Source organism: Tamandua tetradactyla, chromosome 18 (genome assembly GCF_023851605.1).
Source record: "Tamandua tetradactyla isolate mTamTet1 chromosome 18, mTamTet1.pri, whole genome shotgun sequence".
NCBI lineage: Eukaryota > Metazoa > Chordata > Mammalia > Pilosa > Myrmecophagidae > Tamandua > Tamandua tetradactyla.
This window is the reverse complement of record NC_135344.1, coordinates 16,557,786-16,585,465: the sequence shown is the minus strand read 5'-3', so window position 1 is coordinate 16,585,465 and position 27,680 is coordinate 16,557,786.

The following is a 27,680-nucleotide window of genomic DNA, read 5'->3' as shown; positions in this document are numbered from 1 at the left end:
GCAAAAGCGCACACTTTGTATGAGCACACGGGCTTAATTGAAAAGTCTCATAGAGCTAAATTAAAAGTGTTTCCCCATGTCGATTTTTAAGAACAAACAGAAAGGCTCAAGTTCAGATTCTAAGTAATGGGCTGAATTTTCATTATCTAAGATATTCCCTCTATAATGTTTTCATTAATTGTATATGTCTTTATTCATGTTTAAGAAATGTACCATGCAAACATACATACTCACGCACAGTCTTAAGAACTTTAAACACAATCATTACTTTGTCTAACAGAGAGTAAAAGTACCAGTTTATCATTGCCATTTGTAATAACATTTTTCTCTAATGGATTATATCTGCTAGGCAGATTTTTTTATCTTTCTGAGTGTGTATGTTAAAATTTTGCTTCAGTGTGGCAATTTTAAAAATGATACTTTATTGCATTTTCCCCCTTAGTTCTATTGCTTTGTGATTGTTGTAGTTACATTCATCAAACACCACATTCATATGTAGCAACATAATTGTGGGAGTTTAGTATCTATAATCACTTAAAGAGAATGAGTGGGAATTAGCCTGGGCTGGAGTCTTAAAGAGGGAAAGCGTGAGATTTACTGTTTAAAAACAGATGAGCCATTTTCTACCTCCAGATTTCTTGCAGATTTGGACCTAGTGTGATTTTCTTTCGTTTGGGAAAATTTGTATCTATGCATGCATTAAAGTGAGTGCATTATACAAATGTTATATTCAGGTGGAATATAGTATTACATAGCAGTCTATTTAAGGGACTAAATGCCTGAAAATCCAACAATGAAAAATTTCAATCCTTCATATTTCTGTAATTTACAATGTGAACATTTTTGTTTTAAAAATATTTTTCGCCTATTTGATAGACAGTTCATTTTTCCTGGTATGTCTGTAATAAGTGAGAAAATGACAACTGAAAAAACCACCACAAACATGTCCATACTAAACCGAAATTAGAACATTTAGTGATATTTCTAGATTTTTATTTTTATTCTTTGTGTTTTGTTTTGTTTCCTTTTTTTTCTTTTTCGTTTTTTGTTTTGTCAGCAAGACAAGTCTGTTCTCTGGTTTAAAACGGGGAGAGAAGGGTAGGAACGTGGGAGTACCCAATTTGGGGGAAAAAAAAGAAATCAGTGTTGAAGGATACCTTTTCTTTTCCTTTTCAATTTTCCTTCTCATATATTTATTGCTAAGAAGATCAACTTTAAGATGAAATATCTCAGAAGAAAAATCCCTTTACTTTCTTTCTTTTTAAATAATTATTTATTTATGGTATAGGAATTTATCAATAACAATAATTACAGTCAGCAGAGAAGATACTCAGCTTTACCATATACAATCAATTGCTACGCAATGCACTGTGGAAACACAGGCTTAGGCACAATAGGAAATCTCAGCAAATGACAGGACACAAGGAGTGCAAAGGAGCAGGGCAAGAGATCCCATTGTGGCTGAGGCCACACTGCTGGGGTCAGGCTGGTGAATGGCAGCTTCTCCCCGACCCCACCCCAGGGCTGCGGAGGAAGAGGCCTGCACTGAGGACAGTGGCAGGAGGGTCTCTGCCATTGGGAGTTCCTGCAGCCCTAGTAAGCAACTACAGCTGCTTGTTCCCACGTCTGGGTTTAAGGTTTGGTCAGGCCTTTGCTTGCATTACCCTGGACCGCAGACTAGGAACATACAATTCTGAAACATCTGCATACAATAGAAAAGGGAGATGTGGTGGTCAACTAGGACTGAGAGATGCCCACTTGGCATGTCCATGACTTCCCCAGGAATTTCATTATTTATAAAAAGTGTTGGAATAGAAGTGAAAATAGCATTTAGCCAAGGTGCTGTATTCGCCAAGGCTGCCCTTTGAGTGTGACTGAATGGACATAAATCTTAGCATGGGTTCTTCCTCCCTTTCATTTGTAGCTACTGGATAGTCTTAGAATATGGTTCAGTAAAGCTCCATGAGTTAAGATGAGGCACTTCCAAAATAGGAACGAAATGACCCATCCAAATACATCTCATAAATGCTCTGGGTAGGACAAACAAGAAAATAAATGGGAATCAAAGGAATAAATACAATGATAATTAAATTAATAATACAAATCACATTCACTAAACTATGTGCCCTGACCTATACTAAAAGCTGCATAAAACTTAAGTTCAATAGCCAGTTCGGCAAGCTGCAGTTTATTCCCTTTGGCAGATGGTAAAGCAGCAGAGTAAGGAAATTCACTTTGCTCAAGATTACCCAGTGAATGACTGTGGAAGTGCCAAAGTGCACTTATTATGGCTGTAAAATGGAAAGTAAGGAATCATAGATACCTTCCACTTGTTCAGTGTCCTATATTTTATAAAGCACTTTTTCACACCACTATTTGATTCATTCAGAATCTCTAGGGAATACAGATCTTATTACCCTCTTCTACAGATAAATAAAGTTACTTAAAATTATGGTAATCACATGCCTACTAAACCACAGAGCTCCAGTAGAAAATTAGTTCACTGTTTTTGCTATCAAACCAACCCAGCTAGATTGGAGAACTGATTAAAGTAAAGAGCATAGATTTAGAGGGAGAAGAAAGATATATATCTTGGAGTTCAATTCAGATAAGAATTTGTGGCTTTTTATATTTACTCTTGTTATACAGTGTTCTAGTTTGCTAGCTGCTGGAATGCAATATACCGGAAACAGAATGGCTTTTAAAAGGGGAATTTGATAAGTTGCTAGTTTACAGTTCTAAGGCCGAGAAAATGTCCCAATTTTAAAAAAGTCTATAGAAATGTCCAATCTAAGGCATCCAGGGAAAGGTACCTTGATTCAAGAAGGCCAATGAAGTTCAGAGTTTCTTTCTCATCTGGAAGGGTACATGGTGAACACAGTGTCATCTGCTAGCTTTCTCTCCTTTTTTTTGCTTCTTGTTTCATGAAGCTCCCTGGGAGGCATTTTCCTTCTTCATCTCCAAAGGTTGGCTGGCTTGTGGACTCTGCTTCTCATGGCTATGTCATTCTGCTCTGCTCTCTCTGAATCTCTTTCATTCTCGAAAATGTTTCCTCTTTTATAGGACTCCAGAAACTTATCAAGACCCACCCAAATGGGAGACATGTCATTATCTAATCCAGCTTAACAACCACTCTTGATTAAATCACATCCCCAGGATGATGGTCTGATTACAGTTTCAAACATAAGCATTGAATAGGGATTATTCTGCCTTTATGAAATGGGATTTAGATTAAAACATGGCTTTTCTAGGGGACATACATCCTTTCAAACCAGCACATACAGCTTACTGAAAGAAATACACCTGTAGGGGAACCGTGGGGAAGAAATATTTAAGGAAATAAAGGTGGCTTCCCAAGGCTCTGCCTGCTGGTAGTGTTCTGGATGCCCTAAACCTGCCAACAGGGACAGGAGGCAGTTGCATGAAAAGCACTCTGGGCCGAAGGCTGGCGATAGGGGTTCCAGGCCAAGATTCGTCACTAACGAGCTGAAAGATCTTGGGGGTCGTTTAACCTCTGGGAGACTTATTTTCCCCAATTACACAATTGGAGGGTTAAATTATAAGACCCCTAGTGGATTTATCAACTCTCAAAGTTTATGAACCTCGATTCTAATTATGTTTTGAACCTTATTAGAAAGTAGTCACTGATACAGGAACTACCCAGTGTCCTTTACCAAAAAAAAAAAAAATGTCCCATAAGATCTTCTGCCTGCTAACATGACACCCAAACTGAGCCTTGGACATCAAGCCAGCAACAGCAGTATTGGCCTTGGGAGTGTTGAGTTTTACTTGAATCCTGTGATCCTGGCTCCAGCATAGGTAAGTAATCCTCCACTCTTTGTGGTTACAGGTCAAGAAAGCCTTCACTTCTCCCTAGCTTGACTAAAGCTTAGGCTTCTTTTTGCTGACCACCCTCAGCTTGGTCCCAACAGAATCCAGAAAGAATATAATCCCCCTGACCTAGTCAGTAAACTCAGGGGATAACACCATGTCCCCAACACACCCTGTAGCTTTATCTCCCCCTCCAGTATTTTTCACTAGCTCCCCCCAGTCCTTGAGAACTCTCCTGCCCTCTGCTTCAGGGGACTTGAGCCCTCTCTCTCTCTCTCCCCTATTGCGATAGACTTCTAGTCTCCCTGTCTATCATAATAGTCTTCTGTTCTCTCTTCCCTATTGCCACAGTTTTGAATAAAGCCATCCTTGCCTGATGAACATCGTCCAAGGCAGTTTTTCTTTGACAGTCTTACTGTGTTTCCACTCGTCTTCCTTGCACTTAATTCAGAAGAAGAAGGAAGATTCTGAGCAAATAGACCAATAAAAAAAAAAAAAAGAGGATGCAACCCTCTTATAAAATTAAAGGGGGGGCCCTTTAATTTTATAAGTCCTGGTGAGAGGATTATCAAGTTTATTAACACTAGACTAGTTATTTGAAGAAATAAATAGATAACAGCATATTCTTAAGGCAAATGCATCATGTTTCCAGACACGATGGTGCCTCTCCTCTTTTGTTATCTTAACTCTAGGAAACTGGTACCCTTTCATTCAAATGCTGACCAGTTCCCACTCTGTTTTTTAAAAATGGTGACAAAGAGAGGGCAATCTTCTTTTGAGATGGGCCCAATTGTACCTTTGCTTGTTCTGAATGCTTGAGGAGTAGGTTTTCTGGATTCCAAAAAAGGCAATTACTCTGCCCTTCCAATCCCATCTAAATCAGTGATTCTCAGTGTAGGAATTTTGGACATATGTACTTCATTATTTTTCTGTTCATATATTACATTATTTTTTTCACCATGTTGTCTATAGGTGGGATTGTTACCTCTAAATTTTATTTCAGAATAATAAATGTCCATTATAAAACAATGGTGGTGAGAGGAATCATTGGATCTTGTAGGGCTCTGGACAAATAGTATAAAATCACTTACTTTACTGACAAGGAGGCTCCTTTCCAGATTGGATAAACCATATTAGCTCTAGTGCTCCTTTGACATCCTTGATTAGCCAGCACCTTAAATGCCCAAGACCCAAAGGCCACCTGATTTTGCATTTATTTGCATGTGGATTGGAAGCACACAAAGAAAAAAAATCAGAAATCAGGGCTGCTACTTTTCAAACCCAAAGATAGTCTGCTCAGCTAACATTTACTGAACATATGCATAAAGAAAGGCTCAGCATCCAAAGGATACAGATAGGAAAAACATGGCATGGTCACTATCTTAATAAAGTTATGCTTATGGTTGGCAGGGAAGAAGGAGAACATAAAAGCACAAATGCATTGGTGCTGTATGATAAAAGAAAATATTTTCATGCCACTTAGGATCTTAGGATAGCTTCAGTGAGCAACTCATGAATTGGGCTGCATCCCATTCAGACAGAAGAAGGATGCTCTGTTGCTAGTGGTGGGGGGTGGGGGAGTGGGGGGCTTATATAGGACAAACGTGGAAATGCTGTGATTGGCTGGTGTTAAGTTTCCATTTGAAATGATAAAGAGAGTCTTACAAAATGGAGAGCAGATAGGTACTGGTTAGTATGGGGTGATTCTAACAAGCTATGTCAACTGCACCAAGCCTGGTTTATCATCAGGAGTTGCTTATCTGCAGTTCTCTGGGGCATGTTCCATTTTCTCAGAAAGTCCCCCCAGGTCAAGTCAATTTTTGCCTTCTGGAAAACTCTTTCTGGAAAAGGGATCCCTATCCACAACAACACTCACTGAAAGTGGCCATTTTCTTTTACTTTACGTATATTAGGAAACAAACAACACACTGTGAAATTACAGAGAAGAAACAATTCTTAGAAGGGTGATCAGAGGAGGTTTTCCTGAAAGAGAAAACATTTGAATAGTCTTGGAGGTCGAATGGGGTTTGATAGAGTAGGAGAGAAAACGGTATGAACAAAGTTAATGGGCATAAAAATTTGTGTTCAGGGACTAACAAGCAGTCACCATGAGGGCAGAGGTGTGCACACAGATGGGGCTGAAAAGGAGCATGTGACAGGCCTCAGATGGTCTTGGGTGCCAAGCTGAGGAATTTTGATGTGTCCTGTTAGACAATAAGGAGACCCTGCCTGTTTTGGAGAGAAGGTAATGGCATGATCCAAACTATTTTAGGAAAATGACTGGCAGTAGTATAAAGGACAAAAAGGGAGGGAAAGTAAAAAAAGAAAAAAAGCAATTAGGAGGCTCATCCATAATTAAGTGAAGAGATGAGGCAGGCCTGAACCTGGACGTGGATTGTGAGGTTGGGAAGGAGTAGGGCAGATAGGAAGAACATTTTATTTGCTAAGGTGGTGAGATGTAGAACTTGAGGGAGACTGGGAGGGAAGGTGCCCAGGCTCTTTATCTAGGTGACACCAGTCATGGAAAAAAAGTGACATACGGAAAGATTAGATGTTTAGACGGAAACAATGAATTCGATTCGGAATATGCTGTTATCCCAAAGTTAAACTCTGCTCTCAGTAAAGGCAGTATCAATGATAAAAGCAAGTCAACCAGGGCAGGCCACAGGGGCTCAGCAGGCAGAGCTCTCACCTATCATGCCACAGACCCTGGTTTGATTCCTGACACCTGCCCATGCAAAAAAGAAAAAGAAAAAGAAAATCAACCCAAAAAATATCAATAATAAACAGTCAATATCAGCTGTCTTCAAGGCACAGCACTGGCTGGTTTAAAAAGCCATTCAAAATGTAAAGGTGGTCCTACCATATTTTAAAGAAGAGTTTATTGAATCATGTTGGCATCAATGCTGTAGAATTAATTCACAGATACAAAAACAATCCTTAAATGAATGCTATAATTTTAAAAGATGTATTGTGTATATCATCTGCTAAGCTGTTTTTTCTACTTAATATGATCTGATATGATATGTTATGATATTAGGCAGAAGGGTACATCAAAGACTCTGACAATAAAACAGGCTCCACGTGTACGCACACTCTCCAAATCAATTTTAAGAAGCTACTTACTCTCAGGCATTCTGGGCATTACAATCTTTCACTAGGTCTTTCACTAAAGGAAATATTTTACTCTTTTGATGTTGTTTCATGAAAGCATTTCATGTGCTCTTCACTCAGATGCCAAGATGTTTCAGCGTGACAGTCTAATTCTAATATTCTACAAAATATTAGACTTTTACACAACGCGTAATCCACCATCTTTCCATTTCACAACCACTAGGAAATGTTCCCGTTCAAGGTTCTGGCACCACTCTGGGTGGAGTATCATGGTGGAAGAACCACTTCAGAGCTGGGCCAACTGCTCCCACTTGCACCCCACTGCCGGATTGAATTAGAGACCAGTGGCGTTGCTTTCAAGAGGAGACAATAGCTCCCAGATAGAAAGGGCTGTAAAAAATCTGATTACCTTATCTAGAGAAGCAAAGCATTAATAAGAAAATGAAGTTAGTTTGAAATGGAAGCACAGTAGTAAATAATAAGCTATTTGGGTATATGTGCATGAGTCTCTTTTAGTCATTGCTTTTACACTTTTAAATCACATAGCTAGCATTCCTCTTTCTGATTTCATGCTCACCAAGTAACAGCCTAATTATAGTGCAGCTTCCCATGTGGCATGGATGCAGGTGGAGTGTCTGGTTGCCTCTCCAATTAGACGGCTCATTATAAATTGATAAACTGGTGCGCATCATTCTTTTTGAGCTCGGCTAACAGGAGAGCACTCCTGCTCCTGGTATGTTGATAAATCAGCTTTCTCATCCTCTAAGACTTAGATCCAACTTGGAAGCATGATGATTTTGAGGGTGCCACCCTATAAAGCTTCTTGGGAGACAGCTAGAATGCATTCCCCTAAGACTTCCCAACCCTGCATCGATTGTGAAGTTTTTTTTAAATTCAGTACAGAAATAACAGTCACTATTGGCACAGAGAAGTCAGGGTGAGATAAAATACAAGGTAGCATGTTTGGCTCAGCATTGTCATACAGGGAGGGTGAGCACAGACCTCAGAGTTCAATCCTGGCTCCCATTGGAGAGTGAAGTGGAGAACTCACCAAATGTAAGAACAGCACAAGAAGTATCAACTAGGACTGTCCCAGGAAAACCAGCACGTAAGGTCACCCTATTTACCACTCAGGTGCTATGATGGATCATCATAAAGAATTTGAACTTGATATTTTCATTATGATTCTTATTTTTAACTGAATATGAACCAGTATCACAAGAGAGGGCTTCCCCACCTGTCAGCTAGGTTCAGATTCCTCTGCCAACCTCCAGGGAACTGCCGGGCCCTGTGTTTGGTAGGCCCAGCACAGACTTCACATTTCTGCATGACATACAAGTAATGGAATTTGGGCTCAGTGACCCCAGCTGTGCTCAGGATAGACTGTACTTTGCTGTCTTATCTGAGGAAGTCTATTCCCTGAGGGGAGGAAATGAACTTCAGTTCTATATGATATTTTTCCCCCTTTGAGGAGAGGAAATGAGAATCATGTAAGAGGTTTAAGAGATCTTCATATTTTATTTATAGTTTCTGTACTATTTGAAAGATGATTATATTATTTTGATTTGAAATGATAGGTTTTTTTTTAAAGTCATTTTGCTCTTTCCTAAATTCTTAAAGACTCATGTAAACATGCAATGAAAACCCCTATTAGCTGCCCATTAAGTATCTTAGGAGAGCAGGCGTATTAGCTTTTGAGTATCACAAGAACTTACACACAAGGCCTTAATAGAGGGAAATTATATTTTATATAATTATATAATATAGATATATGTATAGCAGTATTAAGAGGTCTCTGCTGCCTACAGTGTTATGCCTACACTGGATTTCTTTTCATCTCCTAATTATCTTTTGTTGAGGTTTATCGTTGACAATAGTCATGCTGAAATCCCTCTGGTATATGAATTGAGATGTCTATATGCAGTGTTCATTCTCTGAAGAAGATCCTTTGAGCACACTTTACAGAAGAAGACAGCTGCTATAAATCATGTGGAATTAAAGAATATATTTGGAATTTCTTAAGGTGGAATTAATTAAAATTAAAACATATACATGTGAATGAATAAATATAGAAAACCAATTCTAAACTCAGCAGCAAATTCCTGTTACTTAAAATCTGATCCATTTTCAACATTGTTTTAGGTTCCACTATCAATGTTTGCATGAAGTATAAGATCTAATCTAAACGAAAGTCCAGGCACCAGCAATGTAAATCATAGTGATCGCAACAGAGAAATGAGTTGTAAACATCTCATCTGGGCTTCTAATATAGATACTGCAATTTCTCTGAAACAAAGGTCCTTCCAGATTTACTGATGTTTAACATGTTCGGAAACCTAGGCAATTTAGAGATCAGATTCAAGGTACCACAATCTAGAAGTAGCAAATTAGAAGGGGAGTGACTTTAAAAGTAAGGTACTTTAAACCACTTTTAGGTTGTATATATATACTAGAATAAAAAACAAACAAACAAAAAAAAACACCAGAGGACTGTAAAAAACACAAATGGGGAATCCCAATGTAAATCATGGAATGTAGTTAGTATAATTTAGCAATAACCCCTTATCAATTGTAACAAATGTACCACACTAATGCATAGTGGTAATAATAAGGGGGATATGCTGGTTTAAAACTGTTATGTACACCAGAAAAGCCATGTTCTTTAATCCTCATTCAGTATTGCTGGGAGAGACCTTTTTTTTTTTTAACTTTTTTTTATTGTGAAATATAACATATGTACCAAAAAGCAATAAATTTCCAAGTACATTGTAACAAGCAGCCATAGAACAGATTTTTAAGTTTGGTATGGGTGACAGTTCCATACTTTTTTGTATTTTCTTCTAGCTGCTCCACAAAAGAAATATTAATATAAAGCTTCAGCAGTCATACTCATTTGTTAAATCCTATCTTCTCTGTTATATTCCTTCTTCCCTTTTTTCCTTTGTGAAAAATAACATATATACAAAAAAGCAATCCATTTCAAATTGCATCACGACAATTAGTTGTAGAACAGATTTCAGAGTTTGGTATGGGTTACCATTACAAAATTTTAGGTTTTTACATCTAGCTGCTTTAAGGTACTGGAGACTAAAAGTAATATCAATATAATGATACTCATACTCATTTTTTACACCTTACCTTCTCTGTATAATTCTACCATCAACTTTGATCTTTTTCCCACTCTTTAGGGGTATCTGGGCTATGGCCAGTCTAACTTTTTCATGTTGGAAGGGGCTTTTGAGAATATGGGTTGGAGGATGGAAAAAGTTGATGTTCTGGAGAGGCTGGCCCCTCAGCATTTCAGGACTTATCTGGTCCAGGGACCCATGTAGGTTTCTGGAAAATTATCCTAGCGCATGGAACCTTTGTAGAATATTATATAATGCCATAGGTATTCTTTAGGATTGGCAGGAATGGTTTTAGTTGGGGTTTGGCAAGTTATGATAGGTAGCAATTTTTTACTGAAGCTTGCATAAAAGTGACCTCTAGAGTAGCGTTTCACTCTCTCAGCCACTGATACTTTATTTGTTACACTTCTTTTCCCCCTTTTGGTCAGGATGGAATTGTTGATCCCATGGTGTCAGGGCCAGGCTCTCCTGGGAGTCACCTCCCATGCTGCCAGGGAGATTTTATCCCTGGATGTCATGTCTCACATAGTGGGGAGGGCAACACTTTCACTTGCAGAGTTGGGCTTAGAGAGAGCGAGGGACCACATCTGAGCAACCAAAGAGGCCCTCCAGAGGTGAACTCGGGCATGCCTATAGGTAGGCTAAGCTTCTCCACCACATATATAAGCTGCACAAGAATAAGCACCAAGATTAAGGCTTGGCCTATCGATTCAGGGCTGTGCCATTATACATTCTGGATGGGATCTTTTTTATTATTTCCATGCAGATGGGACCACCCAATTGTGGGTGGTGATTTTTGATTAGGTGAGTTCCATGGAGATGTGTCTCACCCTTTCAAGGTGGGGTGGCTTACTGGAGTCCTTTAAGAGGAACTCATTTTAGGGTGGGACATGGTGGCTCAGCAGGCAGAGTTCTCACCTGCCATGCCGGAGACCTGGGTTCGATTCTTGGTGCCTGCCCAAGCAAAAAAAAAAAAAAAAAGAGGAAACCATTTTGAAAAGAGCTTCAGAGCCAATGGAGCCGACATAGCCTGAAACCTTTGGAGATGCAGCAAGAAAGTGCCCCTAGGGAATTTGTTTGAAGAAGGTGGTAGAGAAAGCTAGCAGACATTGCCACGTGACTTTCCAGCTGATAGAGAAATCCTGAAGGCCCTTACTTTGGAGTTAAGGTATCTTTCTCTGGATGCCTTAATTTGGACATTTCTACAGCCTTAGAATTGTAAGCTTGTAACATAATAAATTCCCTTTTTAAAAGTTGTTCAATTACTGGTATATTGCATTCCAGCAGCTTTAGCAAGTAAAACAGATTTTGGCATCAGAGAATTGGGGTGTTGTAGTCTGCAAATACCAAACATGTTGGAATGGCTTTTAAATGGATAAGAAGAAGATTCTGGAAAGGTTATAAGGAGCTTGATAGAGAAGGCCTAGAATGCTCTGAAGAGGCTGTTGGTAAAAATGTGGACTCTAAAGATGCTTCTGATAAGATCTTATACAGAAGCAATGCAAGTGTTATTGCAAACTGGAAGGAAGGCAATCCTTGTTTTAAAATGGCAAAGAATCTGCCAAAACTGACTACTGGTTTTGGATGGAAAGCAGTTTTTAAAAGCCATGAACTTGGATATTTAGCAGAAGAGATTTCCAGATTAAATGTGGAAAGTGCAGCCTGATTTCTCCCTGCAGCTTATAGTGAAATGTGACAGGAAAGAAATAAATTAAGAACTGAACTGTTGGGTACAGAGGAACCAGAAATTGATGGTCTGGAAAATTCTGAGCTTCTAGAAGGGGAGACCCCAGAATACAGTGCCTCACATGAAGATTTAACCAAACATGGAACCTGTCAGCCATTTCAGAAAAAGTCAAATTGGAGATGGAGTTATTTAGGAAGGATTTGTGGAAAGTCCCATTATTGATGGTTATTATCACTGCATACTATGTAGAAAACCAACAAGAGTGCTGTGGGATCTGTATAAACGAAATCAATGCCAGTCTAGACTAAAAAGGACAGAAAAGGGACAAATTGAAGGAAAAACAACTTCAGAGGCAGAGCCATGGAAGGTAAGGTCAGAAACCAAGTAACCTCTGACAAGCAAACTGGACTCACGCAAGTCTTGGAAGGGGTGAATTTTTCCCAGAGGTACAGAGTAGGCCTTCCTCCTCGATGTTCTGGAAGAGTTGTGCCACTTCAGGCCTTAGAGAGGGTGAAGCACATTCCTTGGGATTGGGGAGAGTCTTGCTGCCACCACATTGTTCTGCAGTTATTAAGCATGTACCATGGAGATGGCAGAGAGCCCAAGTACTGCCCTGATGCTTGGAGTGTGTGGAGCCAAGAAAAAGGTGATCTCTCCAGTGTCCCCCAAGGTTGCACTTGGAGAGAATAGGGCTGCTGGGTAAACTCTTGGGAAGGATGGGACTGTCACTTTCTAAAGCTCCAAGGATAAATGACTCTCAGACTTTGAAATCTAATGGAGTTTGCCCTGCAGTTTTTCATAACTGTTTGGGTCCAGTGAACCCTGTGTTCCTTCCAATTTCTCCCTATGCAAATGGGAATATATATATCCAAGATCTGCCACTCCCTTGTAAATTAGCAGTCGATAACTTGTTTTGAATTTTTACCGGTCCAAGTCAGAGGAGAATTTTGTCTTAGAACAGACTAGCACTTTATCTGACTTTGATGAGATTTTATCCTGTTTCTGACTTTATATTTGTATTGTTACTGAAACAGTTAAGGCTTTGTGATATTGTAATGGAATTAATGTATTTTGCATTTGGAAAGAACATGTCTTTTGGGGTCCAAAGGGTGGAATGTGTCAGCTTGAAATTGTTGTGTACCACAGAAAAGTCTTGTTCTTTAATCTTCATTTAGTATTACTGGGATCTTTTTATTGTTTCCATGGAGATGTGACCCACCCAGTTGTGGGTGGTAACTTTTGATTTGGTCGCTTCCATGGAGATGTGTCACACCCATTCAAGGTAGGGTTGCTTACTGGAGTCCTTTAAGAGGAAACTATTTTGGAAAAAGCTTCACTGCTGACAGAGCCCATATAGCCAGTGACCTTTGGAGATGCAGAAAGAAACTTCCCAGGGAAACCGTTTGAAGATCACAGAGAAAGCTAGCAGACATCAGCATGTGCCTTCCCAGCTATATAGAAACCCTGAACTTCATTGGCCCTTTCTTTGGAGTTAAGGTATCTTTCTCTGGATGCCTTAGATTGGACATTTCTAAGGCCTTATAATTGTAAACTTGCAACTTAATAAATTCCCTTTTAAAAAGCCATTCCATTTCTGATATATTATATTCTGGCTGCTTTACCAAAGTAAAACAGGGGTATGTGGGAACTTTATTTTATGCATGATTATTACAAACCTACAGCTTCTCTAATAGTTTATTTTAGAAGTTACTAGAAAGCAAACCAGGGAGAAGACAAAAACTTACTTTACTATACTATGATTGCTAATTGCTAGAAGATGCTGTTGCATATAACATGGATAGGGAAACTAGACAAGGACATAATACATTCAGAGTGAGGACAGTGACAAATGAATAACTTTCAAATGGATGATAGAAAGCATAGAAAATTCATGTATGTGGAATTCATTCTAGTTGAAGTCAGATAGGAAATGTATTTCAGTTTTCACAACATGAAAGCCTAGCATCTAGCCTTCTAAACACTTTTCTTTAAATGTCTTCAGGCCAATAGGGAAGTATTAGCCATTTTTTAAAGGAAGTTATTAAAAATAAGAAAAACTTTTATGTATGAAGGTTTTTATTCCAGATTTTTGTAATAGCAGAATATATGGAATACTAACTGCAAATTGTTCACATTTATTGAGTACTTGCAAAATAGTAGGGACTCTTCTAAATATGCTATATTATATATTATATATGCTGTATATATATATTTCTGCATTTAATACTTTCAATAAATCAACAAGGTAGAAATAATGATCATCTCCATTTTGCAGATGGAAAAGCTGAGGCTAAGTGACTTCCTAAGTTATATTGCCGGTAGGCAGTAGAGTCAGAGTTCTAATCCAAGAAATCTGTCTCCAGAGTACTCATCCTTTGTAATTCAGGGTAAATATTCAACAGTAGGCAAGTGGTAAAATAATTATGGTATATCAGTTTTAATGTGCATCATTAAAATATCCATGAGGACTGGAGGGATACATTAAAAGATTTATGAATTTAAATTTAATACTCTTTTATATATGTAATATGTTTAAAATGCTATTAAAAAAAGAAAAGAATTATATTATCTTACAGTTATTTAGAGACTCGTAATACTTGTGATGGTGAAACAGAACATGTGAAAATGAAAACTGTTGACATACTAAGGTAGGCAAACTACTATAAAGGAGAGAACCCAAAGGACAATGGACCAAAAAGATGGAAGGTTGGTTGTCTCTCAGATAAGGTTCCAAGGAAAATGAGCAAGTTCTGAGGAACAAAACCATCCAGGGTTTATGTTAACAATATCTCTGTCACATTGACCATGGCGCTTCCAAGGCTTCCCCAGACATGGCCATTGCAGATGCTGGGAAGGGGGAAGAGCAGGCAATTAGAATCAGGGATTTCCTCTTATGCAAGTGAGGCAGAAGTTGCACCTGTCACTTTCCCTCACATTCCATTGAGAAGATCCCAGATTTACAGCCTCACCCAACACAAGGGAGGCTAAAAAATATAATCTATTCAAATGCCCATGAAGAATAGAAAGGCTGACATTGATGACAGATAACAGTCTGGGCCACATGGATATTGCAGGAATTTTTACGATTATTTATTCAATAAGGACACATTTAAAACATCACTAATATTTGGAAAGTATTTCCAAATAGGCCCTTTTCTGTCTCTTTGGAAATTCAATTAAAACTCAAAATTCTTTAAGCAATGAAGAGTTGGTCACAGCACAGATGTCAGCATCATGTGACTTCAACTGGTATAAGCAATCCTTTTGTGAGAAAAAATAAGAGTTACCATTCTGGAACAGACAGAGGGTACATCTCGTCTGGTGGCCAATGCCAGATGTTTCACTAAGAGGAATAAACCTCCCATAATACACTTAATTTCACAATACTGTCCCATAGGGGGGAATATCTTCCTGACCCATCTGGTGAGCTGCTCTTGCCCTGAAGCATGAAGATTGATGGCTGGTGTAATTCTATCCTAGCTAGTGTACTGTAACTGCAGATGTGATTCTTTCCCGTATGAATGTCTAATTACCGTTAGGATCATTTTCTCTCATTCACATCCTGTTGCCTATAGTTACACAGGTTAAAATTCGTTAATCCTTGAGTGTTATTCTACAAAGGCACATATGAGTATTTAATACATTGTTTTGTCTTGTTTTACTTGCTACAGGTCACCCGATTAAAAAAAAAAAATTGTCCTGTATACAATTTATATTCCTCCCAGGAGTTTCAGAGGTACATTGATAAACTAATTTTTCTCCAACTATATTACCAGCTCTATTTCCTCTATGCCAAATGTTTTTGTTTATTTTCCATAACAATTTATAGTCATGAACTAACTTCCTTGCTGTTAATTTCACTGTAAATTTCATTGATGTTACCATACACCCTCTGGACTTTATTCTCATCGATCAATACATTGAATTTATAATGGGTATGGAGCTATTAGGACCAGCAGGGTAATTAACTTCAGAAATAGAGCTATCATTTTCCATCTTCCTTATTAATAGTGTGTATATCTTAAACAGATATTTCTATTTGCATTTAACATATATCAAAAGAATGTGATGACCAAGATGGTGATTGGGATGCTTCAGGGCTCTGCCCTCCCTCAGAAACTGTGAACAAAATCATCTTTGTCAAAGTTCCAGAAAACAGTTAAAGAACCCCAGTAACAGGGAGAGCATTGAAAGAAGAAAGAGGCTACCAAGAGCTGCAGGATCTCACAGCGCCCTGGCTGGCTGTGTTAACACCCCTCATCAGGTCAGCACAGTGCTGGCTTTGCTCCCAGCTGTAAAAGGAGCAGAGTAACACTCATAGACATACTGGGAGTCCAAGCTGGTGGTAGCCTGAAGGACTTGCCATTCCAGAAACTGCCCTGCATGTAGAAGGCAGTTTACTGAACATTCCTAAAGAATGCAGTAGGAAAGCAGCCACCCTGGGGCAATGAATTGCTGGTTACAAAACACATAGTGCAGTCCTCAGGATGGTGAGGAAATAATTTCCTGAGAAAGGAGGGACATTCAGAACTGAACTTCGTAAAAGGGGGGTATTCCTAAAACCACAAATGCAAGCCTAAGACAAGACACATAAACAGAAAAAAATTAGGGAGGCCCCTATGCTTTGGCCTCGAGCTATTCTGTAAACTCTTCGTACAGATAAGCACTAAAGGTGAGCATTCTCAAGATCTATCAGCAAAGATATATATTTTTTTCCTTCCCTCATTCACTTGTTAGCACCTGGTATTCAAAGGAAACTCTTTCATAACTCTAGCTGCATATGAGTTTAAGGAACAGAGGCTCAGAACCCAAATTCCAATGATAACACATTGAAGTATGAGAATGCCTAGGTTTCAGCAAATGATTATGAAACATACAAAGAAATAGGACATGATGTCCCAGGCAATAAAAAAGATTATAGCATTAGAAACCATCAATGAAGAGAGTCAGACTTTGGACATAACAATCAAAGACTTTTAAAGAAAAATATCCTCAATATGCTCAAAGGTCTAAAGGAAATATGGATAAAGAACTAAAGAAATTGGAAAACTATAGATGAACACAAAGGGAATTTCAACAGAAAGATGGAAATTAAGAAAAGGAACCAAACTGAATTGAGGATCACAATAACAGAAATGAAAAATTCCCAAGAGGGGTTCAATAACAGATGGAAGTTAACAGAAGAAAAAGTCAGTGAACTTGAAGAAAAGACAATTGAAATCATGGAGTCTGAGGTGCATAAGGAAGAAAAAGGAATAGAGTCTGAAGAACCTGTGGGACACCATCAAGAGTACCAAAATGCACACCGTAGGAATGCCAGAAAGAAAAGAAAGTGAGAAAGGGGCTGAGAGAATAGTCAAAGAAATAATGACAAAAAATTCCCCAATTTGATGATAGACATGAAAATACACATCTAGGACTTTCAATGAACTGCAAACAGGGTAAGCCCAAATGAACCCATGCTGTGGCATATTATAATTAAGCTGTTGAATGCCAAAAATAAGGAGAGAGGATAGAGAATTATGAAAGCTACAAAAGAGAAGCAGCATGTCACATATAGTAGAGCCTCAGTAAGATTTTGTGCCAATTTCTCATCAGAAACCATAGGGGCATGAAGACAGTGGGATGACATATTTAAAGTTCTAAAAGAAAAAAAACTGCTCACCAAGAATTCTATGTCCAGCAAAACTATCTTTCAAAACTGAAGGAGAAGGGGTATGAGGGCAGTTCAGTGGCAGGATTATCACCTGCCTTGTGGGAGACCCAGGATAAATTCCTGGCCCATGCACTTCACAAACAAAACAAAACAAGCAAACAAATGAAGAACTAACCAAATAAACAAAAGAACAAAAAACAAAATAATTCAAAACAAATTGTGTTGCAATAAGGGGATACTAACAGGGAGGGAAAAAGAATGAAATGTGACACCTGCCATTCAGCATACAAAGCAAAAAAAATGAGGGAGAGATTAAGATATTCTGCAATAACCAAAAGCTGAGGGATTTGTCACCACTATACCAGCACTACTAGGGATGCTAAAGAGAGTTCCACAGTTTGAAAAGACAGGACAATAGAAAGTAAATGGAAGCCACATGAAGAAACAAGGATCACAGGTAAAAGGTAAGAACAGGGGTAAAAATACTGTCAGTACCAGTGTATTTTTGGTTTGTAACTCCAGTTTTTTACATCCTATGTGGTCAAAAAACAAATGCATAAAACTTAGTGAGAAATCAATGGTTTGGGATTCATTATGAATAAAGATGTAATTTGCGACAAGAACTACAAAAGGTGGTGGGATAGAGGAATATAGGAATATAGTTTGTGTATACTCCTGAAGTTAAGTTTGCATCAAAGCAAGGAAGATTGTACAAATTTAGGATGTTAAATTTAAGCCACTTAGTAACTGCGAAAGAAATGTTAGAAAAAATGCAAGCTCATAAAGATGGAAATTAAGAGCACAGGTTGCATAGTTTATGTAGGGTTTCTCTTTACAGAGATCTCAAAGTTTGGTAATGGAAGATGGTGAGGGTGCAGAAATATAGTGATTCAACTGTGATATGCTTGGGGGTGGCTGAGATGGGAATGTTTATGTTGCATATATATATTCCTACAATTTTTTTCAGAAATGAGCTATGCATTGGTTTGAAGCTCTCTGTACCCCAGAGAAGATCATGTTCTTAAAGCTAATGCATTCCTGTGGATGTAAACCTATTGTGGGTGGGACCTTTTGATTAGGTTATTTCAGTTGAGATATGTCCCAGGTGGGTCTTAATCCTTTTATGAGAGTGCTTTTTAAGATAGTGAAGACAGAGAAAGGGCAGCAAAAAAGAGAAGAACACAGAGAAGCTGAGATAAAAGGACTCACAGAAAACAGAGAAACTACAGAAAAGAAAGGAAATCATTAAAGCCAACAGGGAGAAGCAACAAAACTTGGGATAGAAGGGCCAGCAGACATTGTCATGTGATTTCTCATGTGACAGAGGAATCCTGGATTACCAGCAACCTTTTTTCAGGAAGAAAGTATCATCCTGTTGATGCCTCAATTTGGACATTTTTATAGCATCCGACCTGTAAACTTGTAAGCTAATAAATCCCCTGTTAAAAACCCTCCATTTCTGGTATATTCCATTTTGGCAACTTTAGCAGACTAAAACAAGCTATTAAAAAACAGTGACACTTAAAGGCAATATATATCCTGTATGGGATCTATAAAGGGAGTAGAGAAAGTCAAAAGAATATTATTGGGACATATGAAAAAAATGGAATATAGACTGTTTGCTTTATGTCAATGTTAAATTTCTTGAGCTTGTTAACTGTACTTAGGTGGATGCATAATTAAATGGCCTTGCTCTTAGGAAATGTACATGGCAGTATTAAGAGTTCAAGAAGCATATGTATTCAACCTATACTCAAGTGTTCAGAAAATGGATTGATAAAGAGATTGACAGACAGATGGATAGACAGAAGGACTGAGTGATTGATGGATAGATAGAATGATATGGCAAATGTGGCAAAATGTTAGAGATATGTTAGAGTTCTCTATATAGGGGTTTGTTATTATTTTTTTAGCTATCCTATAATTATGGAAGTACTTAAAAATAAAAAATTTAAAATATCATTAATAATATTTGGTCAAATTACAAAGTATAAATTTATTAGTATATAATAATATTGAATATATTATGAAAAGAGTTAGTTGAAGAATATATAAATTGGCAATCATGAAAGGACCTCTGCATAGGAACAATATATAGGGGCCACATGGAAGAAAGTTCCAAATTTAAATACTATGCAGAATTTAGGTTGTCTTCTTAGAAATAATGAAGTTAATCCCTATATAAATGACTGCAGAATTCATTTCAATGTCAGCATTGAATTCAGTAAAGCAAAGGCCAATGAGTTCTCATCATCAGGATGATTTCCCCCTCAAAATTTTAGAGATGATTATTAAATCAATAAATATTCTATATGCATAATGATGTGTGCATATATTTTACATTTATTTGTACTTATTTTTTTACAATGTTATATACCAATGAAGTTTAAATTAATATTTAAGTATCATTTTATTCATTGAGTTTCTATGATTTGCAACTCTCTCTGCTAAGTTCTACCGACATGGACAAGGAATAGTATCTATCCTCAATAACTAGGAGCTCTAGTAGGGATGAAAAGAAAAACATTCTGAAGCAAAAGTCTTGACATAAAAACCTCATCACTGCCTATAAATGGGGTATCTGGGATTGGACAGGTCTCACACAGAATGATTACCTTGAACAAAATATTTTTGGGAATCGAGGAGTATGGGATAGATGCTATTAATTCAAGGAATAGCATTCCGTCAAAGAGAAAAAAATAACTCATGTATTCTTAGAAAATATTTGCCTACTATTCTTATCTCTATTATTCTCTCTAATTAGTGGGTTAGGAACATTTTATTTTAAAATTAAATCTGAGATCTTTGAAACATTCCTTTTAAAAGTCTTTGTTTAGGTGGTGCAATGGTGGCTCAGTGGCAGAGTTCTCGCCTGCCATGCCAGAAACCCGGGTTCGATTTCTGGTGCCTGCCCACGCCAAAAAAAAAAAGTCTTTATTTAACCATATCAGAAGACTTGATAGAAAATGATAGTCATTTAAATCATTTTATGCTGCTTTTTTTTTTTTTTTTTAAAGGAAAGACAGAGAGAAGGAAGGAAGGATAGAAGGAAGGAAGGAAGGAAGAAAGGGAAACATTTTTAAACATTTTCTTGTATTCTGTTTCTCCGTTTTTGTTACATGGGCTGGGGCCGGGAATCGAACCGAGGTCCTCCGGCATAGCAGGCAAGCACTTTGCCCGCTGAGCCACCGCGGCCCGCCCCTTATGCTGCTTTTTATTTCATTATTTCATATATAAGTTGCTGATATTTCCTTTTGCTGCTTTTTCCTGTGCACATCTTGTTCATTCATTTTTATTTTATTGTTTGTTTGTTTGTTTTGGCATGGGCAGGCACCAGAAATCGAACCAGGTCTTTGGCATGGTAAGCAAGAATTCTGCCACTGAGCCACCCTTGCACCACTCTTGTTCATTTGTTTTTAATTGCGATATAATTCTAAACTTAAATCAGAAGACAACCCATCAATCCCTGCCTAACCATCAGTTTTCAGAAAATCACTTCCTGCTTAATGGATGGTTTTCCCTTTATAAATGCCTTCGGGCTCCCCTTCTGCATATGCCAGGTGCCTCTACAAAGTAGGTTACATATCTACATGCCAACGAGAACTCCTCAGGTGTCAGGAAGACACAGAAGCTTATAGTACATTGGATAATTAGGTGTAACTTAATGAATGCCCTAGTACTGTTTTTCCTTATTGTTATTCCTATAACTATCTTGTAATTTCTTATGTCATGATGGCCTACTTTTGAATATGACCATGCCTTAATATCGAGTGTATCAAATCTAATCCTACGGTTTATTGTAGGCAACCCCGGTTGGTCTGTTCTGAGCTTTTCCTTCCTTCCTAGTGAATGGAAGTTATACTTATGCCCTGCTGGTGGCTTGAATCACCTCAATTTGTTCTGGCAATCAGAGGCAGCTGCTTTCTGTGAAGGATGTGAGGACCACTGAATGTCACATTAGGATTGTCCTCAAGCTGAATGCAAAGGCTCAGCCCTTTCTACCCAGCCAGCAGAGCATGTGCAAACAGATTTGCTGAAGTGAAAAATGGTTCAGTGATTTAAAGCAAGGCTTGGTCTCTTTTCTCTTTCTCACTCACTCTTCTTTTCTTTCTTGAAAAATCGAATAGGATAGTAGACAGGCTGGTATAATCTTAGCAACATCTGTTGCCTTTCACAAGATCCTTTGCTGAGGACAATAGCTTTTCAACCAAAGAGGGTGTGGACAGGTTTCCTGGTGCACAGTTGTGTCTTTTTATGCCTTCTAGTCAGAAAGAGCAAGAGGAAAGTTTTTTGCTACTCTTTTTTTTCTGATGAAACTGTCGGGAAAAAAATATATTTATTTTCCCAAGTAGTGCTTAATGGACTTAAAAAAGGGTAGACAAAGTTACTTTTCTTCTCAATACCTCAATCTGAAATTCAGATCACCATCAGGACTGTGAAGGAATTTAGGCTTGGCATTCTTTCACATCTTTACTTTTGAGGTTTATGTCTTAAGTTAACTTTTTAGGGTTTTTAATTCTGGTACAAATGAATATTCTACAAAGATTTTTTTCTCTTGAATTTGATCATGCATCTCTTACTCCAAAACTAATGTTGGACTACAATAAGCATTAAATTTAGATCATCTGCATAGGAAAAGTTACCTGCTCTTTTTTTTAATCAAGGTATTTTTCACAAGCAATTTTGTTTTTCCAACCATGACATATTTTCAAAAAAAATGAGAGGTGATGTGGCTGATATGTGTACATCTCCAGCAGGCCTCTGTTTCCTAAAAGAAAGAAAGAAGCAAAGAAAACAAACAAACAAAGACGAATTCAATTATCTATAATCCTATTGACCTTATATATGATTTTGGAATCCTTTACATAATTTTACATATATAGAATCCTTTACATAAATTTACACATATTTTCTTTACATATATAGAAAGTAAAATCTAGAAACATAGATTTGGGGGTGCAAGGGTAGTTCAGTGGTAGAATTCTCGCTTGCCATGAGGGAGACCCAGGTTCAATTCCTGGTCCATGCACTTCTCCAAAAAAACAAACAAGAAAAAAAAAACCAAACAATTTTGAAAAAATTCAACAAATGGTGCTGCAATAATGGGATACTCACATGGAAAAATAATGAAATGTGACCCCGCCCTATAACATACAAAACAACCCAACAACCTAGATTTATGTTAATCAAGAATGGTGAAAATTGCATAGTCTTTTCTTTTGACCCTGGCCTTCTATAAGAGGACAATAAATATATCTGAAGTTATGCATGTTTCTTTGATACTCAGATTCTTATACCAACTTGGTATTTTACAGCATGAAGTATTTATGAATAGTTTAAAACCTTCTTTAAACTTTTAAGTTAAAATGGGTATAATGTTTTCATTCCAAAATTAAAATGTTAATAAGTCAAAAGCATTAAAAAAGTCTACTTAGTTTAACTGCATTATTATATTTCCAATGTTATTATATTATATACAATTAAAATATAACAGTACAATATTGTACTTATGCCTCCAATGACTTTCACTAGTGACTAGCAAGTTTTCTGATTTTTAAAACAAAGGAAAAAATAATAAAACAAGTTCAGTATAGGAAGAAGAATGTGGGAATGTATAGATCTTGTGCTACACATTTCCAAGGAAAATTGAAAAATTGGAATAGCTGTGTTTTAAAAATCTAAAACTAAAAATAAAGGAATCCTTTCAAATTGGACATGAATTAACATTTAGGCCATCCTGTTAAGAAAGGAGAGGCTGGAATTACCTGAGAATATTTCATAACTAGTTCTCATGAAATGGGATGATTCATATGTTGCTTTTTTTTTTGCTTCCAATAAATTTAGCTAAATGCTATGATCCCTTTAAAATCAATAGGAGTGCCAAGCATGGAAAACCTTGATAGCATAAGTAAAATGGGGAATAAAGACCAAAGGCCATTTGGAACTCACATATAATAAGGACAATGTATCCCATTAGGTGGTACTAAAATTTCCGGGGTACTGCAATAATATAGCTAGAATAGCATAAAGGTTTCCATTCATTTCAAATAAACAGTTCAGACAACTTCCATGCACAAGAAAGATAAGGTCTAGTTATGTCTATTGCGTAAATGAAAGAAAATAAAAAACAACCTTAGAAATTTAAGTCTGTCTACCCCCCCAGGATATTTGGGAATAAAGTCACGTGTACACAGAGGCCCAGCAGGTAAAGTTCATGAGTAAGTGGCCTGGGGAACAAGTGCATATGCCCACTCTCAGTGAAATAGACAATCCTTGGCTTCAGTCATATTTGACAATATGAAAATGCAGTATACCTGTGGTCTGATTTTTGGTGCATTTAAGAGAAGTCAGAAATAGAGACTTGTAGGCATAATCTGCCAAATTCAAATGCTGGAAAACACGTACGACTTTTAAAAAGACTCTGTATGGCCAAATTTGTCTGCAGTTTGGGTCTAATTAGCAGAGGTCTTATAAGAATACACTCCACTTAAATGAAACTTTAACATACCTAAAACCTTATTTGCCTTGCTCCCACTTGTATTCACTCAAACATGAGAGTCAAACTAGGCAAATTTGCAAGGTCAGTCAATGAGATGTTTCTAAAGGATTAAGAAGGCTGTATATTAACTCAAACTGCAAGGTGCTAAATGTTTAAAAACTGATGATTTTCTAACAAGTGATAGAACTATTTTTATTCACAATTATATTTTGAGTAAACTTTAGCTTTTAATTTCTCAACTTTTGAGTGCAAACTATTTGATATTTCATAGACAAAGGAACTGAATTATGAATCATTCAGGATTTGCATTTTTTATAGTGAACGATTCTGCATTTGGCATCATAGTTCTCCAAAGTATATGCATTGTACCCTAAAGCAACCAACTCATTCAATTCTAACTCTCCTAAAAATTAAAAAAATACATTAGTGTATTTTATTAGCCATTAAAATACAAGATTTTAATGGATAATAAAAAGCCACATCTGCAGAATTTATGAAAATACATTCAATTTCCAAAATTATAACTTTGTTATAGTCCAAGCTATAAAAAAATATCAAAGTCAAAATGAGAAAGTCTATAACCAAATCCTTATTCCACTGCTCAGAAAAGCTACAGAATATAAATGTAATTTCCTTTTGGTATTTGAAATGCAAAACGTCAAATAATTATGTCTAAATATCTTGGGTCTTTAGAAATCCTGTTTTGGAAAGTTACCCCATGGATTAACCCACATACGCTCATCCTCGGATTTTGATTTTTATTCCCATACCTGATGTTTGTCATGGGCTTCTGAGCCAATCCCTTTGCCTTTCTGAATTTTGGTTTCATCATTGATAAAATAAGGGAATATGCTCCAGTATCTTCAAAGGTGTTTTATGTAGGTCATTTCATGCATAAGGTATTGAGTCCAATTATCCTCAGTGACCGTGCCTTTATGGTAATTTAGTTGCTTAATGAGGCTCATTAACCCTTTCAGATCATTATTTGTATCCACAGGTATATTTGGAAAGAAATCTCTGAGAAACTTCCTAAGCTATAACATTTTTGGCAGTACTATATATAAAAGAAAAAAAGTCCTATCTAAATAAACATGGCATGATCATTCATTTCCACCAAAATGTTTTCTCATGCAGATGCACTAGTGGATTAAAAATATCGTTTCTTATTTTGTTCATGTGGTCTGCTTGTTTATGTTGACACTAATATATTGTAACAGTTTTCATCAATTTATTTTTTACTTACTCTTTGCTAGTGAGGGGGCCTTCCCATAATTTTGGCTTTGGAGTGCCCATTCTAATCTATGGGGATGGAATGGAGAAGAGATACTTATTATATACCTTTTTGATCATTGAGACCTAGAAATGGAAAGTAAAAACCCATGGCAGTTCACAAAGATAATAACTGCTTCAGAATTCACCTTTGTGCCTGAAGTAACTCAAGTTCATAAAAGGACTAGTGCTCTTAAGTGTGAGTTATCGTCTCGGTGATGGTTCTTCAGAATTTTATTAAGCATGCTTACCTTCCTAAAAATTCACCTTTGGGGAAACTGGTTCATTTCATCTAATCTTTTTTCCTTAAAGTAGAGAGCTTCCTCTTATATTTTCCCCATCTGGATTTTCCTTTTCAATATGACTTTGGCCCAGAAGTCATGTACTCAGAGGAGCTGTGCTTTTGGTCCCACACAACCGTGGGGAGTAGGGTCAGTCAGGTATGCACATTTTATGTGTGTTGTGAGAGCACTGAGTATAGTAGAGTGACAGTAGCCATAAAACCTACAAGGACCCAGGGCAGACCAGCTCTCTGGGTCCACACGCAGTGAGCCATCAGGTCAGTGCTGCTGAGAGGTGTGCAGTGGGCACGGCAGGGGAAAAGTGCCCCAAATAGGAGTGCAAGAAGGGAGTGCATCTAATGTATAAGAATCTCACTTTATCCAAAAAAGTTCTCCCCTATTAAATCCCTCTGCTCCCTGGAGATTGTTTAAAGTTCTCTGAATATTCCCCTGATTCTCTGCTATCTTCTCCTGTCTATATCTTGTCCTTGTTTCAAGGCCTGAGTGAAATGTCATGCTTATCAGGACTCTTCAGTAGAATGTGCTATTCTCTTCCTTCAAGTTCCGTAACTCACTACTTGCCAGAGTGTAGCTAAGCCCTCCCTTTCTGTAGTCAGGTATGTGCCTGGGATGCCTCAGGGCCTAAGCCTTACTTTTCCCTGTAGTTTCCGTAATGCCCAGTATTAAATCTGGTACACAGCATGCATTTGTTAAATATTTTTGAAATGAGTTGTGTTATTGCAAAAAACCTACTTTTTGCAAGAGTCTGTGGCTCATCACAGAATGACAGAGCAATGTTTCACAGATACTTGCATTACTGCTTTGCTCTTTGGAGGTCTTAGAAAGCTTTTATGGAACCACTCTTATAATTCAAGAGACACATAGACCTAGGTGGATTATTTCTGACCATTTTGATTTGAGCTGCTTTTAAAAAAAAATAATTTGTGTTCCAATTCATCTGATTTCAGAGGAAATATACAACTGCACAGTAGTACCACATGCTATTTAAATAAGTATTCCATTGCTTTGGTATTTAATACTAAATCCAAATCAAATGTTTATCTGTTAGACTTTGTTCTGCAGCAAGAAAATGTTGAGAAAATTGACATGCGCAGAAAACTACTTCTTTAAAATGACCCACAATGTCTCAGATATTCTCGGGTCCCTAGAAGAGGCCCTGACTCTCTGGACTTACAATGGGGGTAGCACAGATCCTTCACCTTTGCTTTCCAACTCCGTTACGTGCCATTTTGTCCCCTCTCCTTCAGGTGGGATGTTCCTAAGTGGTCAGGAGGGAAAATAAGAGCCCTGTAATCCCAGCACCGAGGCAGCATCTTTGTCAGCATTGGCTAGTCTTCCAAGGACTTGTACTTCTCTCATCCCTGACTCCTGGGTGCTGTGTGCCCCGTGGTGTGACGGACCGAAGGCTCCTGAAAGCCTGCTGTCCTCCTCCTTACCCAGAAAAACTGTTGAGGCAAGAATTCCTGAGACCCTGTTAAACATCTTTGCATTGTCTAAACAATTCTGCAATAGCTAAGCAGCTCCTTGCTCTGTGGATATCTTCAGGGCCTCGTAACTGAGTGGCATGCCCTCCAAGAAGTACTATAGTTTTGTACAAAGACTGAATTGTTGGACAATGAAAAAGGAGCCCTTGAGAAATCTTAACAAGCAAACTTGTTGTATTAGCACAGATCTTGGATTCTTCTTGTCTAGTATTCTATTAATGGCAATGGTCACAAGCGAGCTGGGTTATAGGGGAATGGTTCCTTGATGCTAATCTTAGGTACACAAGTCCTGCTTCTTTTATTAATCATAGCGTTCTCCTACCTTTTCTGATTCCTTCTTCTCTAAAATATCCTTCTGGTACAGAAGGATAATTTAATCCAGAAAGTAAAAAATGAATTGAAAAGATTTTTTTTTTTTAAAGCAGGACAGAAACAGGGAAATTTATATAATTTATGTATAGCCTTATATGACATTGACAAAAATCAATCAACTGAAGGGGTTTGTTACAGAAGAGTTTATTATTCTTACACTTGTAGTTCATGGACTCTTAAACAGCTGTCAGCACCTTAGGAGTCATGTAGTAATATCATTTTTTATTTGTTTCTCGGAAAATCAGGTATTCTAATCAACCAGAAGTTGTGGGAAAAGAAGGGGAGGGGGAAAAAGGACCCAGAAAACCTGTCTTGGCCTTAGACCTGACCACAGCTGA